This window comes from Taeniopygia guttata, chromosome 2, assembly GCF_048771995.1.
Source record: "Taeniopygia guttata chromosome 2, bTaeGut7.mat, whole genome shotgun sequence".
Lineage (NCBI taxonomy): Eukaryota > Metazoa > Chordata > Aves > Passeriformes > Estrildidae > Taeniopygia > Taeniopygia guttata.
This window is the reverse complement of record NC_133026.1, coordinates 100,950,757-100,966,405: the sequence shown is the minus strand read 5'-3', so window position 1 is coordinate 100,966,405 and position 15,649 is coordinate 100,950,757. Positions and strand designations below refer to the sequence as shown.

Here is a 15,649-nt window from a genome sequence, read left to right as displayed (position 1 = left end):
GGCAAAAGGAACACTTTTACCAAGGTTTGATACATTGCCTTGGCACGACATCTTTCACCAAATCACCAGTACATCATTAAAATTTGTGCTACTCACATGGGAAAACACACTTGGATACAAAATCTTCCTAGAAACAAAGCAAACCCTAATTCAGGCAAGTACATCTAAGATGTAAAGGTGGCCAAGGCTCAAATTTTCTTATACCCTTTTAATTGCTTAAGTATTGTCCTAGGGTGACATTATGGTGTTTGTATCTCCAATCCTGTGTTCTGTTTATGTTTGATACTATGTTCTGTGCTTTCAGAACTGACTCTGAAAGTGAAGGTTTGTTTTGCCTTGTTATCAGCCAGTTCACCTCCCACCATGGTCTGCTGTCTAGAAGAGGCTAGTGCTGGCTGGCTGGCTGGCTTTGCTTGCTTGCTTTGCTTGCTTCTGCTTTTGCTTTTGCTTCCTAGCTAGTTTAGCTAAGCAGTCCAATTCTTTCCCTGGTCTGTTTCCTTTCCTTTCGTTTTCCTGAATACCATCCAACCTGCTCCGGACTGGGACCTGGGAAGCACCAAGGAACACCGAGAGCCTGCGCTTTGTGATCTGCAGCAGAAATCCCCAGTGCTGGAGAGCAATCCCCAGCATCCAGACCCGGGCAACCACTCCCAGGAAAGACTTTCTGGATTTGTTTATCTCTTCAGAGTGGTGAAAGAGTTTTGTTGTCATCTGGTGTTGTTAATTTTTTTTTTTTTTTTTTTTTTTTTTTTTTTTGTGCTGGGGGTGCTTTGTTCATTGAATAAACAGGTTCTTTTCCACTTCTCTCATAGAAAATTTTTTCCCGAACCAGGTGGGTGGGGAGGGGCTGTGGGGGGTTGTTTTCTGGGGGCTCCTTCCAGAGGGTTTTCCCCAAATTTGACCTAAACTAGGACAAGTATTTATAAACTTTCTTCCTACCGCAGAGAACTTGGAATTATTTGGCTTTGAGCAACCTGTTCTAGGGGAAGATGTTCCTGCCCGGGGCAGAGGGGTTGGAAATAAGTGGTCTTTAAGGGCCCTTCCATCCCAAACCATTCTGTGATTCTGTTGGTCCATAATACTGCTCATAGCAGTTGCTTAGGCAGAGTTCAGGATCATACACATTTTTGGCTCTGTTCTCCTGCTCTGTGGTAATTTCTATGAACAACATTCTTTCTTCCCCAAAGGCATGAACTAATTTACTACTTCTAGGTTTTCCTGTTGTATCTTCAGGTTCTCATTGTTTCACTTGTTTGTTTCAGTTTGTGGCCAACTAATTTCTTTCCTAAGCTAAATATTTTTATGTTTGCTGTGTATTCCTTCATTGCTAAGGAGAATTACACAGCATATCTGAAATTATCCCAGAATTATACAGCCCACTTAGACTCCCATCTGTTCAAGACAAACTCAACTCCAGAACTGGCTTTCTTGAAGTAGTAGTAGGAGGAAGGAATTATTTATTAACACAGCTATGCCTTTTCCCTTTTCTTTCCCTGACCAAATGCTTTCTGAAGCTCCCCTCCATTATTATTTTATTACTTTTATGAAGCTCAGGTACATCAGTGAGACTGATTTTCCAAGAAGAGAGCTTGCCACCTCAGAATCCTTGCTTCACTTTGTCTTTAAAGCAGTAAGAATTTACTGAGTGAATATGGGGCAAGCTGAGGGTGTAAGAAAGTGCCTCAGTCTGTGTAAGTTGGCCCCAGACCACAGTGAATTTTGCAAGTCAGAAACCATCCAAATCTGTTTCACATGGCAGTAAATTGGTATAGTCAGCACTGCATACAATCATTTGTTTGTCCTCAAAATCTGGGAGAAAATTCATTCTGGGCTCATTAGCTGATGAGCCCATTGTGCATGAACTTTTGTTGACAGTGGCCTCTAATAATACACATTCTTCAGCGCTGAGAGCCTCTGGCCACTGTCACTTCAAGTGGAGATCCTCATGGGCAACCATCTCAAATTACTACGGGATGTTACAGAACTAACCCTTCTCTCTTCTTTTGCCAGGAGTAAGGCGGCCTTTATATACAACAAAAAAAGAAACACATTAGCTGTGATGTTAAGTTAAATAGCCTGGTGAGCCTTTGCTGTTACACTGTTTCTTCTGGACAGGAGGAGGGAGACTGGAATTTGCGAGGTTATGTAATAAGTGGTGAAGACAATATCCCTGTGCTCCAACACTAATCGGAGTGTTTACAACCCTCCCTTTTGTAGCTTCCACTGAATAGCACAAATTCCTGTGGGGGACCTTTTACATTACCGCAGGAGGTGGCACAAAGAGCTCATTCGACAGGGACTAAGCAGCACTGAGTCTCAAGTGAATAAATGGAGCAGGTGGCACGCTGCCACAGTATTAATGTGTCCAATAGGCCGGGGATTATGCTCGAGGCTGTGGGAATGAATCGTCCCTGCTTCTGACTGAAACAAATTCCCCTGTTGATGAGCAATCTTGAAAAGGATTCAAATTACGCAGGTGCTCAACGTAACAGAAACTTGCATTGTAAGAGGCAAAAAAACCCCACAAAATTCCTTATAACATCACTGTAAACAGGATGCATCTTGAGATGGGGATGTGTTCCTTGGCACAGGTCACCTCCAGCAGCATCCAGAGCCTTTCCCCATTTCTCTCGCATTCCAGAAAGCAGTAGAGAGAAGTGGGTAACTCCTCTCAGGAGGTCAGATTTGTTATGGTGGATGAAGCGAAGCCTTCATGTGAATGGAGGAAGAGGAATTCTGTCAGCAGTAACATCACATGGAAGGTGGTCCAGGCGCCCCCACCTTTGGGGCTGTGTCAGCTCCCACTGAGACTGATGGCTTGTGGTGTTTGCTGACCTCCCATTCTGACTAGTGTAACCTCACAACTCACTTGGCCATACCCATCTTTAATCACTGCCAAAAGAATCTCAAAATAACAGAACGGGTCAGGTTGGAAGAGACCACAGGGGGTCACCTAGTCCAACCTCTCTGCTCAAGAAGGATCATTCCAGAGCACACAGCACAGGACTGTGTCCCCACATGGTGTTTAAATATCTCCAGCAAGGGAGACCCCACAACCTCTCTGGGAAATCTGTTCCAGTGCGTGGTCACCTGCACAGTGAAGTTCTTTCACATATCCAAGTGGAACTTTCTGTGAATCAGTTTCTGCCTGTTGCCTCTTACCCTACTGCTTGACACTACTGCAAAGAGCCTGGCTGCATCCTCTTGGCATCGTCCCTCCTTCAAATACTTATAGACATTGAAGAGGTCCCCTCCCAGTTGTCTCTTCCCAAGGCTGAACAGGTCCACCTCCCTCCGTTTTCCCTCATAATAGAGATGCTCCAGACCCTTAATTATCTTTGTTGCCCTGCACTGGCTCTGCTCCAGGAACTCCATGTCTCTCTTGTACTGAGGAGCCCAAAACTGGGCACAGCACTGTAGATGCGGCCCCACCAGTGCTGAACAGGGGGGCAGGATCAGCTTCCCCGACCTGCTGGCAGCGCTCTTCCTGCTGCAGCCCAGGACATCCCCGGCGTTCGTGGCCGCAAGGGCCCTGAGCTCATGGCTCAGGGGCGCTTACGTTGCTTGTGTTCCCAGAGGATTGATGGACCTGCTGCCTGCCAGCTCTCGGCGGCTGCTGAGCGGGCTTCGCACACGTATCCCGCCGGGGTCCCCTCAAGCAGCCGGACCCCGCGGGGCTTCAACAGCGATGAGGGGCAGAGGAGCTGGAACTCCCTCGCAGCGCGCTGGCCGCTGGGAGTTGTAGTGCAGCGGCCAGCAGCAACCTGTAGTGCCCCTGCCGGCAGCTCCCCCCAGTGGGAACTACAACTTCCGTCGTGCTCCGCGCGCAGGGAGCCCAATCCCGCCCGCCCCACCTCCCCGCCCTCACGGCCGCGCGGAGCGAGGCAGCGGCGCGTGCGCGGTGGCGTGAGCTCGCGCCGCTCCCCGCCCGTCCCTGCGAGCGCCGGGCGGCGGCGGCGGCGGGATGGGGCGCGAGGCGGGGCGTGCCCGCCGCGCGTGAGGCCGAGGCGGAGCCGCTGCGCGGGCGAGCGGGACCCCCGACGGTCAGTGCGGGGGCGCGGGGGGCGGGCGGCCGGCCCGGCCCGGCCCGACACCCCGGTGAGGGCCGCGGGGCCGTCCGGGGTCCGGGCGGGCGGGGGCGGAGGAAGGGGGGGGTGCCTACAACGGGCGGCGCGAGCCGCCACCGCCCCGCGGCTGCCGGGTGGGGGAGGGGCCGGCGCGGGCTGCTCGCGGGAGGGGCGGGGCTGCCCGAGGCCCCGCCCATTTCCCCTCTGGTCCTGCTCGCCCTCCCTCCCCCTCCGCCACCTTCCCTGCTCCTTCCTTCGCTCTCTCCTTTCTTTCCTTGCTGTTTACCTTCCCTTGCTTTCCTCCCTCCCCTCCGTTCCCCGCGCTCTCCCTCCTGATCTAACGGGGGCAGGCGCCGGGCACCTTGTGCACTCTGTTTCCGTAGGCGTCTGCTCCCTTCGGATCGTGCGGGGTTCCTTGCAGCTCAGTCTGGGCTGTGGGTTGGCTCTTAGCAAGGTCGTTTTTGGTTGTTTGTTTGGGGTTTTTTTTGGTTGTTTTTTTTTGTTTTGTTTTTTTTTGTGGGGAGGGAGAGGTCAGGGATTTTTATTCTTTTACCTTCGCCTAGAAGTGTTATCTTAAAACCCAGACAACTTACTGTTGTTGTAATTTTTCTGCATCTAGTGTGATTAGCAGGTTCTAAAAATGTCGTGTTTCATACCTGATAATGTTGTTTAGAAAGTGTGTGTTACTGTTCATCATAGAATCACAGAATGGTTTGGAAGGGACCTCAGAGACCATCTAGTTCCAACCCTTCTGCCGTGAGCAGAGACACCTTTCACTAGACCGGGTTACTCAGACCCCCATCCCAGATGGCCTTGAACACTTCCAAGGATATGTTAGTGGGTTATATATGAGCAAATACATATTTTTTTAAGTGCTAACAGATGTTCAAACAAGTGACAAAGAAAATACCAACAATCCACATTGAAAGTATCTGTTCATGACAATGGTGTGGTTTCCTCCACCTCAGTGTCCCTGAGGTTAATGATAATTATTGATAGAAAATAATCATTTTTAAAAAACAGGCTAAGGCCTTTTTACTTGTTACATAAACCAGGGTGATTTGTGCAAGTCCCTTGTTTCAGCACAGCAAAACAGCCCTAACTGTGCCCTTAAACAGGTTTATGTTTCTGGAAACAGGTTTCTGTTTCCAGAAACAGGTTTCTGGAAGCAGGTTGAAGTGCTTACCATGAGTGTTCTGCATTGCCATAACCCACCCTGTCAGGAGTGATGTTAAGGCTCCATTGGATATGACGCAGGACAGTAATGGATGTAAATTTATTAATCAGCTTACAGGAAAATGGCAGAAGGATCCCTTAGATTTGGGTTTTGATGTTACTTGAATGTTGCATACAGCTCGTGGTGAATGGTGCTGTGCTTCAGCGCAGTCTGGGTATAATCCCTACAGTCAGTGTGACAAGCTCTTGGGGGGCACTTTTCCACAGAGAAATGAAGAGGAATTTTTAAAAAAAAAAAAAAAAACAAACTTCCAGACTGTTGTAGTTTTGAGCATTTAGTACTTCTAAGTGTGTGAAATTTATTAACCCTTTTGCTGTAATGTTCTAGCTAACTACAGCAAGAATAGAGTGTCTGTTACGTTGAAGTAGGGAACTTTACATTCCCTGTCCTATGGGTGTTATTTCTAGCTTGGAGAAAATAAGTTTTCTTTAGTCTTCCCACATCTGAAATGGAGCATAGGAATAGCTGCCTTCAAATCTTAATACTCCACGCACAACTGCAATATTGTTCTTAGTTAAGGTGTATTCAGGGGTAGGAGGGCATATTTTGTAGTTTGAATTGGTGGGGCTTTCTCCCAAAGTAAGGATTTCCCAGTGAAATTGCTGGTGTGATTGTAGTTATGTGGGAAAGAAAGTTCTTTTTCTGTAGGGCAGATTATTTCCATTTCTATATGGGCATGTCTGCTCTGGAATATGTTGTCCTGGAATTGCAATAACCATGTTCCTGCTTTGGAGCTGCGTGGCTTGGTTCTGCAGATGTCCGTAAAGCAAAACTGACATGCACAAGCGCTGCATCTAACTCTTTGGGGTTCTCATCTCCACTGCGTCCTTCAGGCACCCTTCCCAGTAAGTTTTAGCTGTATTTTCTTACAGAAAAGGTTTGCATAAACCTGAATAAACACTGCTGTTTCTTATGGGCAGTTTTTAGACTGATGTGGAAAATGTTGCTGTTCAGCAATAAATACCACCAAATGCTAATTTACTTTCCTTCTGTAAAGCTTGATGTCATGTGGTTAGCCTCAAAATGTTAAAATAAAGTATGATATTTACCTTCAGTTTATAGTAGTATAATGTAGCATAATCTACCAAGCTTATCTCTGAACTAATGTGTCTGATTATGTTGAATCAGTGAATGATTCACTACCTTTACAACTAGTCATGGTTTGCTATGTGCATGGTTTGCTATCCTTCATCAACTCCTGCTGTTCCCCAGAGCCTCATGGATCATAGTTTTCAAATTGCTGCTAAAAACAAAAAGTATATCAAATGGGCCCACAGTTGGGCTGGAAGTACCTTATGGAGTAGGAAGTTTTACTTAGGCTGCATCCACAGAAGTGGTGGTGTTGAGGGGTGACTGCTGTGCAGATAAGGTTTACATCTTCTGCTTGCCATGGCCAAAACCAGAAGCATAAGGATGCAGGCTGAGTTTAGAGAAAGGACTGGTATGACTTCATTCCTGTCCATACTTACCCTTCTCATCCCAGCCATCCCTCACCTTTTGGGCATGACATCAGGGAATACAAACTCAGTTGAAGGTGTGGAGGTACAGGAGAGTGAAACAGATTTTGATGGTGGCAGCAACAGCAAGTCTGCAAAGCTTAATAGCAGCAGGGATCCAGTGCTCCCTGCTTCCAGTTTTTCTTTAGGCTGCAGTAAAAACTGGGGAATGACTGCTTACTTGGGGCAGCTGCTGGGAAGTGGAGGATTTATATGGTATTACCCAAGTAAGGAGTGGTGATCCAGTAAGTTGGCTCATGCAGTAAATTTGGTCAAATATGTCCAAGGAGTTCTAGTTTGTTCTGTCCTGTTACTAGCGGATAATGTACTAGGAAAAAAAAAATTATTTAGGTTTCATCAATAAAGTGCTGTGACAATTTTGAACTAGTAGGGAAGAATTTGTGAAAAAGATAAATATGAGCTACAGTGACTTCAGTGGATAATAAGAAGGTAAAAACAACACTTAATACCTGAACGAAGTATGTCTGACCAAAAATATTTGGTATGTGTAACTGGGTCCTTAGTGATTTTTATTATTAACTGTGCATTAAAAAAGCACAGAAAGAATCTATTTTTCTTATCTAATGATGAATTCCACGTATACATCAGAGACAGAGGTCTGCAAATTCAAAGCCGTGAGATCACAGCATTAAGAGCAATCAGTTCACCACCTACAAGCAGTATTTCCTTTGATAACTAATTAAGGTGTATTTAAATAGAGAACATGAATTGGTATTTTTTCCTTGTCTAGTTCCTGTGATGCTCAGTAAACAAAGGTACAGATAATGAAGATGTCCTAGTTTCTTCCAGAAGCAGCTTGGTGTAGGATCCTGACTAAAAAATAGCAACTAATTATTTACTAAACACATAATTTTATAATAATAAAGAAAAAGTGCTTGCCAGATGCCAAAACAGTAATAATATAAATCAGTAGGTACAGCAAATTGTTAATGTGTGTTAATAGTATTTTGATATTTAGCCCAGTTTAAAAAAATATTTACAGAGAAAATGTATTTTAAATAAGCAAATTTAGTATTGTTTTCTACAGAAATAGGAAATAGTGCAGAGTAAAATAATGCAATTATTCTGATACAATAGTAATAATTGAAGAATGTGATGTAAGTCACTTAATCTAATTGTTAATAACTTGCTGTCTGTCCGTTTGTTGTAAGGGCTAGGAAGGTAGGCAGAAACACAGACCTTATGCAATCAATTCAAAGAGAAAATGTATTTAAAAAAAGGATTATGGTCCTTGGTGGTACACATTAATTTATTATACGACCTTGTAGGTGATCCCTGCCTTGCTTCTGTCCAGGCTCTGTCTTCCCTGGAGAAAGCAGGGAATGGTTAATGATTCTTGCTGTCTGCAGCCCGACAGGAGTGCAGTGCTGGGGCAGACCCTGTGTGAAGGTGCACAGATGCCCTGTTTTGGCTGCTGGGGGCTATCCTTTTTCATAGGAATATTTCCACCCTTCAGTGCAGTGGAGGGGTCAGCTTCCCAAACAGTAGGAGCAGATTCCTCATATCCACTCTGCCGTCTTTATTCTCTTCCTCACCCACAAGGAACAGAGCTTTTTTAGACTGGCTATTCTGGTCTCTGGAGGCACACAAGGAAAGCAAGGAATGAGTGATGGCTGTTTGCATGAGGTGGGAACGGCCAGATGGTTGCTAGAGAGGAAGAAAGAGGAGTGAGTGCTGGGTGGTAAGGTTTGACATTCCAAATCAGAATGCAGGTTTGGACCAAACCGAAATTTATTTTAAGGAAAATAAATTTAGTTTCATGTTGTTTTGTACATTTCTTAGCAGTGACTAATTCTTGAGTCAATTCCAGTAGTTATGTATAGATAAAATGTATTTTTGTACATTTTGGTCCTCTCTAGTATGAAAATTTCACAGGTTTCTGTTATCTAGGTGAATGCAGCTTGTGAGGTTTTCTTCCCGTTTCACAGTTCAGTAGGATCTCTGGACTTTTCCTGTTACTAAAGGACAAGACATCTGGCAGAAAGGAGCTCTTGGAACTGATCACAGAGCTCTACTACCAGAGCTCAAAGGATGACTTTTGAAAACACAATATATGATGATAATTGTTAACTTGACACTAGTGGAAAAAAGGATATCACAGTGGCAAAAATTGCAGCTTCTCTTTCTCGTAAAAAAAAAAAGTAAGAAAATTTCAAGGGTATTACTTCTCTTTAAAATCACATCTAACTTGTAAATAGGACTTACACCTATGAGTTTGAAGCTATAATTTAAGGTTTATCCTCTAATGACTTTTGTGAAATTTAACATTTAGCTTACCCTTGTAGTGAAGCTTGTTGCTACTTTAACATTTCTAGCCTGCCCTGGTGTGTTTTGTAAATACAAGGATCAGCAGTCAGGTGCAGATTTGTTCTGGATGTTGCCATGAAAATAAATTTTCATTGAGTTTTATTAGCATGAATTTAATTGAGTACTAAATGTAAATTCTAGTGTTAAACATGCCAGCAATGAAATTTTCTCATTTCATGGTAGTAGTAGTGGTTTTCTACCATGAATACTATGGCAGCTCATAATTCTCTGGTATTGTTTTCCTATATCCAATATACTGCTTTCACATACTTAATACTGAGTGTATTAATGTAGTGTATAATTACTGATAAAAGATAATTAAGTTGACAGATATTTTATTGTATCTACTCCAGTAGATTTTAATATTGTGAACCAAATACTGTATGTAAAAGTGTAATGCTAATCTGTACCAAACCCAAAATAACTTTTTTTTTTTTTTTTAACTGGATTCAAAGAAGAGTGTCATTTCCTTTTCTGAGTTTCAATTGTGGTGGCTTCAAAGGAGATACTATTCTTTCAAGATAGCCTAAAGACCTTTTTTATATTTTATGGGATATTTTTAATTGTTTGAATGGACTAAAACCTTGGGGAAAAAATACCAAGTGATTGAACAGATTTACCCAGAAATTCCTTGGATTGTTTCAATCCAGTGGTTTTATCTTTTCTTGTTCTTTAGGTGTTTTAATCTTGACAAATTCTCTAAGTTTTCTCCATGCTGGCCACTTACTAATTCTAGATGCAGAGATCTTTCACAAGTCATGCTTCTGTAGTTTTCATCCTGAAATTTGGGGTTGCAGTTCTCCAAAATTCATGCAGTGTGTACCACTGGCAAGCAGATGCATTTTAAGCAGTCAGGTTTTCAAACATCATTGGAGGAAACAAATTCATCTTTCCAGCTGAAAGAGGAAGTGATGAACCTGTGGAGTTCTTTGCTGGTTCAGTGTACTGGTGTGACTGATACACTAGGATGGATATTTAAATGCATGTTCCTTCACAAAGATAAATAAGAACTAATTTTCTGGCAATGGCTTTTACAAACGTAACTTTTGTATATGCCAGAACCGGTATACACCTCCAAAAAAGCAGTGATAAAGGCATATCAATTTTACCTACATCATTCATTTTCTGTGCTGCAATTTTATGATATTTTATTTGGTCTATGATTGAATTTCTTTGCAGTTTTCTATGGGCTTCTTTTGGTTGCTTGTTTTTGATAAATCCTTTAGGAAGCAAGGTTTTAATGTTATTTCAGTCAAACTTCAAAGACATCTCAAAGATATATAAACATGTAAAAAGTTTGCAGTTAGTGTGTGTGATTAGTACAGTCAGTTGTTGGTGGACATTTTGACAAGTGAGTTTATAACATTTGGTTGGTTTTAGTACTTATGTGCAAGGATTTTACCACTCTTAAGATTGCCTTACAGTGATGGAGGCAGTTTATCTTATTTTGAGGGATGGATAGAACAAAGGCCATCTTTGGTCTTTTGTATATTCGGACTTCCATTAAGCTATCTGGTCTAATTTTAATTAAAGCAGTATGACTTATGTTTCGACAAGGCAACACAACAGATTTGGGAATGGCAATCAGAACTTGTTTGATCTTGTGCTATCAAATACCAAACTTTTCCTCCATCTCTGAAGCATACAGTATTTTTAGTGTTGTATGTTATTATTCAATTCATTTTTATAATATTTGGCAAGTAGGTTGAAAACATCAATCAGTGAATTTCTTGAGGTATGGGGAGGGTTTTTTGTAATATTTTCAAGATAGCATTGCTGAAAATTGCTGCAGTAGATGCTACAGACTGAGCTAGATGAAGCCTGTTTTAGAAAGTATATGTGAATTTAATTTTAAATTCTAAGGATGTTTATACATCTTTCTAGAAGGCAGATATTTCATGTAAGCTTTCTTCTAAGGCTGACTAGGTAAATTGGCATAGAAGACAAGGCAAATGCTGTGATCTTGTGGGTCCTGCTGCTGTTCCAGTAATTGGCATTTTAACAGATGACAGATTCCTGCTTTCTCTGCAGAGACCGCAACAGCTGCCCCATGGTGGGTGGTGCCACACCTTGCCTTGCATGTATTTCTGAATGTTTTCTGTGTTCACATGCATGACATTTTGCAACATATCAGCCTTGAAGGTTGTGATGTTAATCATAATTAATAATCTGCTGAACTTGTAAATATTAAAATTGACTTTGCCCTTGGGTGTTGAGTGAATCTGGGGCAGACATGAAAAACAGAACTTGTTAGTCCCATCTCTACATATGGTACTGAAAAAAATAACTAAAAATTCATAGATTTGCTGAAAGGCTAAATCCTTCATGTGGTGTTGATGAAGAGTTGTCACTGGCATTAATGGGAATATGTCTAGGAAGAAGAGATGGTACAGCCCTACTCTTCTATGGAAACGTAACATACCATGCTAAAAATAATTTATTTTTTAGATATATATATAACATGAGTTTGAAAGACATTGACATCTATTCCCTCAGGTTCCTGCTGCAGACAAACCATGGATCAGTAGAACAATTATTTTGTTGGCGTGTCTTGAAACAAATCTCAAAATAAAACAAGCTACATCAGAAAAAACCTTTTGGTGGGTAGAACTGCGTCTACAGTAAGGCTGTGCTAAAAACTGCTGTGCTGGGAGCCCAGAAATGTTACACATCAGTCAATTATTGTTAAGTTGGGAAAACAGTTGTGTGCAGCCCAGTCTTTGCTTGATTTTACTCAAATTTGGCTTAATAAAGCAACCAGTGAAGGCTGATTTCCAGGTCAATAGCTATTGATGTTAGCTTGATAATAAACAGGACTCTTAAGCCAAAAACAAAGGTAGTAGACATAGATATCAAATAATCACTAAGAATAATCAGCTGATAGACACAGTTATTAAATAATCACTAAAAATAAACAGTGTTTCTGGATCAAAGTCTTCTTTTACTTTTCCTTTCTGCTGTTGTGGTAGGATGGGTTTGAGCTCAACCACCATAGTTCCATTGAATATTCACTAGAAGCTGAACATGTTTTGCCATTGTTTCACTGGAACATGCAGGGTTTTAAACATGAAAAGAATCATACATGGAAATCAATAATCTGTGTCATGTGTCACATTATGAAGAGATCCAAGCAAAGCTGTTCTTTGCTTCCTCTTATGCTACAGAGTTGTCAGTTCAAGTGGCATCCTGTAACTGATAGATCTTTTCATCTGTGTTCAATAGATGGTGGCAAAAATTTAATGTAAAGCATAAGAAAGTTAATTTTCACAGTTCAAGGCCTAAAGGTTTATGTGTTATTAATATACTTTCAGAAATTTCTTCTTTCTGGGTATGATAAGGCCATAGAATTGAGTATTCTTTGCCTTTGGTAAGGTGAACTGAATTGTTTGTACTGACTTCCCAGTTAAAGGATTATGAAGTAACTTCTGCAAAGTTAATGCTGTTTGAAAATTCTATGAATAAAATAACGATCACAATTCACCCAGTTCAGTGAAGAAGCATGGTGTTTCTAATTGATTTTGTTCTGTATCCCGTCTGAAAGATGATAGCTGAATACCGGATTAAAAAGCCGCACTATGTGGACTCAGTGTGCAGCTCTCCATGCAGCGCCCGTGCTCTGCCATTCCTTCTACGTGTTAAGCAGGTTTATGGAGTTGCCGGAGTGTGGCAAGGCTCTGTATGGCACTCTGTGTTTGAGGGTGGCAGCAGGTGGCTCTCCAAGGGCAAACCAGCAGACACACCAGTGAAGTGATGTTTGTAGAGGGGCACACACCAGTCCTGGTTTCGTTGTAATGGGTACGAAAGATGATGGTGATGCAGCAGCAGTGGCACCTGCCTGCACATATCAGCTGAGTGCGTTCCCGAGAGTTCCACAGAGCTTGAACTCTACTGCTGGCAGGAGCCTCACAAAGCCTTACTGCCTCTCCACTGCTGCTGTTGAATTTGCCAGGTGAATTACTGCTGTTACAGAAAGGCCAGTGCGTTATAGTGCGCATTTCTGGTGTGTGGGCATTCCCAGATTTGTTGCCACTGTTGAATCCAAAGCAAAGAGTCTTTGGTAATTGCTGTTTACTCTTGCCATTTCTAGTATTTTAGCATGTGTTAGCTCAGACACTCTTAAAAAAAAAAAAAGCCCCACAAAACCCAAAATTGAGAGTTTTTATAGGCTTAGTTTTTTTTTACTGGGTGTTGGAGCTGAGTGTGTGGAGCTCTGGCCTCTGGAAAACTAGATTCTGTTCTCTGTTGTTTGATCTGTCACGGGTAGTCTGCAGATGCTGTTGAAAGAACAGCAGAAATGCTTAAAATTCCTGTGAAATATTTTATGCCGAATCCATTGGTTTTTCTTCTGCTTCATTTTGCATTTTTTACTCTGAATAGCACTTGCTTTTTTAACGGCATTTGTAGTACATTCAGCTCTACCAGTCATGGGTTTTTTTGTTTTCTCCCTGACTCCACTAATTGGCAGCTGTTCTCAAGCTGGCTGCATTCAGGTACTGGAGTGTGACTAAACAATGCTGTAGTTGAAATTTCTGATCAGGGGAATTTGTCATTAAATAGATCCAGTCCAGTAACTGATTAAGTATAACAATTAGTGTTAATTTGCTGAATCATAATGTCTGTACAACCTGCTGCAGACCTTTGGGGACTAGACAACTCTTTGAAAGGCTTGTCAGAAAATGTGAATTGTAAAAATACTTGGATACAGTTCCAAGGGCAAACAAAACCTGTGCTGATACTATGTTTATAATGATTGTTAAGACAGTAAACTGTCTACCTTTTGTTGTGTTTTCCTGCCTCCCTCTTTTAAGTAGTAAAAGTAAAAGTTTCTGTTCTGTTAGTGGTGCTAGTGGAATTTGGAGAGGTGGACAAGAGAGAAGTGGCAGGGTTGTCATACCAGAAAAGTTTCTAAGGCCAGTCTAAGCAATAGTGGGTATTATATATGTTTCACAGTGTGGCTCTTTCCAGAAGTATAGGAGGGTTCAGTATGTTAGCAAGACAGTTGTGATATTCAAATCAACTCTCAGTAATTCAGCTCTTATCAAAAGCTAACATTTTTTAATTTGCTCTGAAAAGTTTTGTTTCAGAGTCTGGTACTTCAATTTTTTTTTCTAAGCACTAACCAAATTCTTCAAACTATTTCTGAGAATTCAGCTAGCAAGAAAATATCTCTTTTCTGTAATAATGAATATTTTGGTAATCAGGCAAACCTTTTTAGTGCTATTTGTAATTTAGAAGGGAAACCTAAATTTGGCTGGAGAAGACCTCCCAGATTGCCTTACTTACGTGTAGCCCGTAATTTGCAGAAGTTTTAATGAGAACTGAGTGTGGGAGAAATAGAAGGTGGTGAGGGAACCTGGGAAACAGTGAGCAGCCAAGAGTGAGGTTAGATGAGACATTGGGTGTGGAGAACAGGAATGGCGAAACTGGGGTTGCACAGGTCTAGGTTGTAAACACCTGCTGGGTGAGAAAGAGGTTGTGAGATAGATGTGGTGCAGTCCTGACTGTGGAGGAACTGCACTGCAGGAAAGGAGACAAGGAAGCAAATGAAGAGAGCCTGGGTGACTAAACCATGGAGTGGGAAACTAATGTACTGGGCTTGAGTACTGTTACTGGAGGTACTGGATTACTTTGTGCCGACAAAACCATGGGAACGAGCGAGATTTGCTGGGGTTAGAAACAGAGAATCCTGAACAGCAGAGTAGCACATGGCCTAGAAGTTTGGAGAATGAGAAATTATTCTCAGGGTGGGCAGTAGCAGTTGCAGTGCAGGTGGCTGATCAGTCAAGATACTCTTGCAGAAGTCTAGTTTGTGTGCAGTGCCCGTCTGCCTCGTGGTGCAGAGTTCAGGCCTTCTGCTTGTTACTTGAGAAAGCTGCCGTGCAAAGCAATTAAACAGCTTGTTAGCTGGACAGTTATTTGCAAAAATGCCTCTTATATATTTGGTTGTGATCATAATGTAGTGCATTGCTTTGAAACTGCTTCCATGGCCATTGGTTCAGCTGGGGAAAGACGTGGGAGGACTTGCTGTGGTATCCCTGAAGGATGGAATGAGCCACATGGAGAGGGGGAAGCACATGTGGGGCATAGTTTGTGTACCCTCTGTATAGGGCTTCGTTTGTTACCGTGTGGCAAAGATCTGTGCCCAAACTTTTCTTGTAGACTGCTTGCTTTGAAGAGGTAGTGGGATATAAATTGTCACAGCCTGCCTCTCCAGGGAAGTAGGATGTTTCAGCATAATAGCAGTGTGATGGTATAGCCAGTGCAGGAAGCAGCATCACGGAACAGGGTCTTTTCCTACAGGGTCTTTTCTTTTTCCCAAAATGTGTGTCTTGGAAACAGCCTGTGAATTGCATCCTGATGGAGCTCTACAGAATTTTGTAGGCTAGGGGCTTTAATACTGTTTTCCCTGAAGTGAACCAAACTGGAAAGCACATGCTTTCACATGTCTGGAGATTTTATCTTCATGTGATTGCAAGACTTTATCATAATGGGATTGGAAACCTTGGTTTTGATATTTCTCA

At 42.3% G+C, this 15,649-nt stretch overlaps 1 protein-coding gene across 3 annotated transcripts in view; it reads left to right on the top strand.

Annotated features, from left to right (window-relative positions):
• The first annotated feature begins 3,850 nt into the window (after window positions 1-3,850).
• RALBP1 (ralA binding protein 1) overlaps window positions 3,851-15,649 on the top strand; it is a 33,549-nt gene continuing 21,750 nt past the window's right edge. The window contains exons 1-2 of one of the 3 annotated variants that reach the window (XM_072924503.1): window positions 3,851-4,043; window positions 6,138-6,149. The gene's annotated coding sequence lies outside the window, so the exon portion shown is untranslated. Of the gene's footprint in view, window positions 4,099-6,137; window positions 6,150-15,649 lie in introns of all 3 variants that reach the window. The other 2 variants (XM_030265982.4, XM_072924504.1) reach the window with 2 other exon arrangements.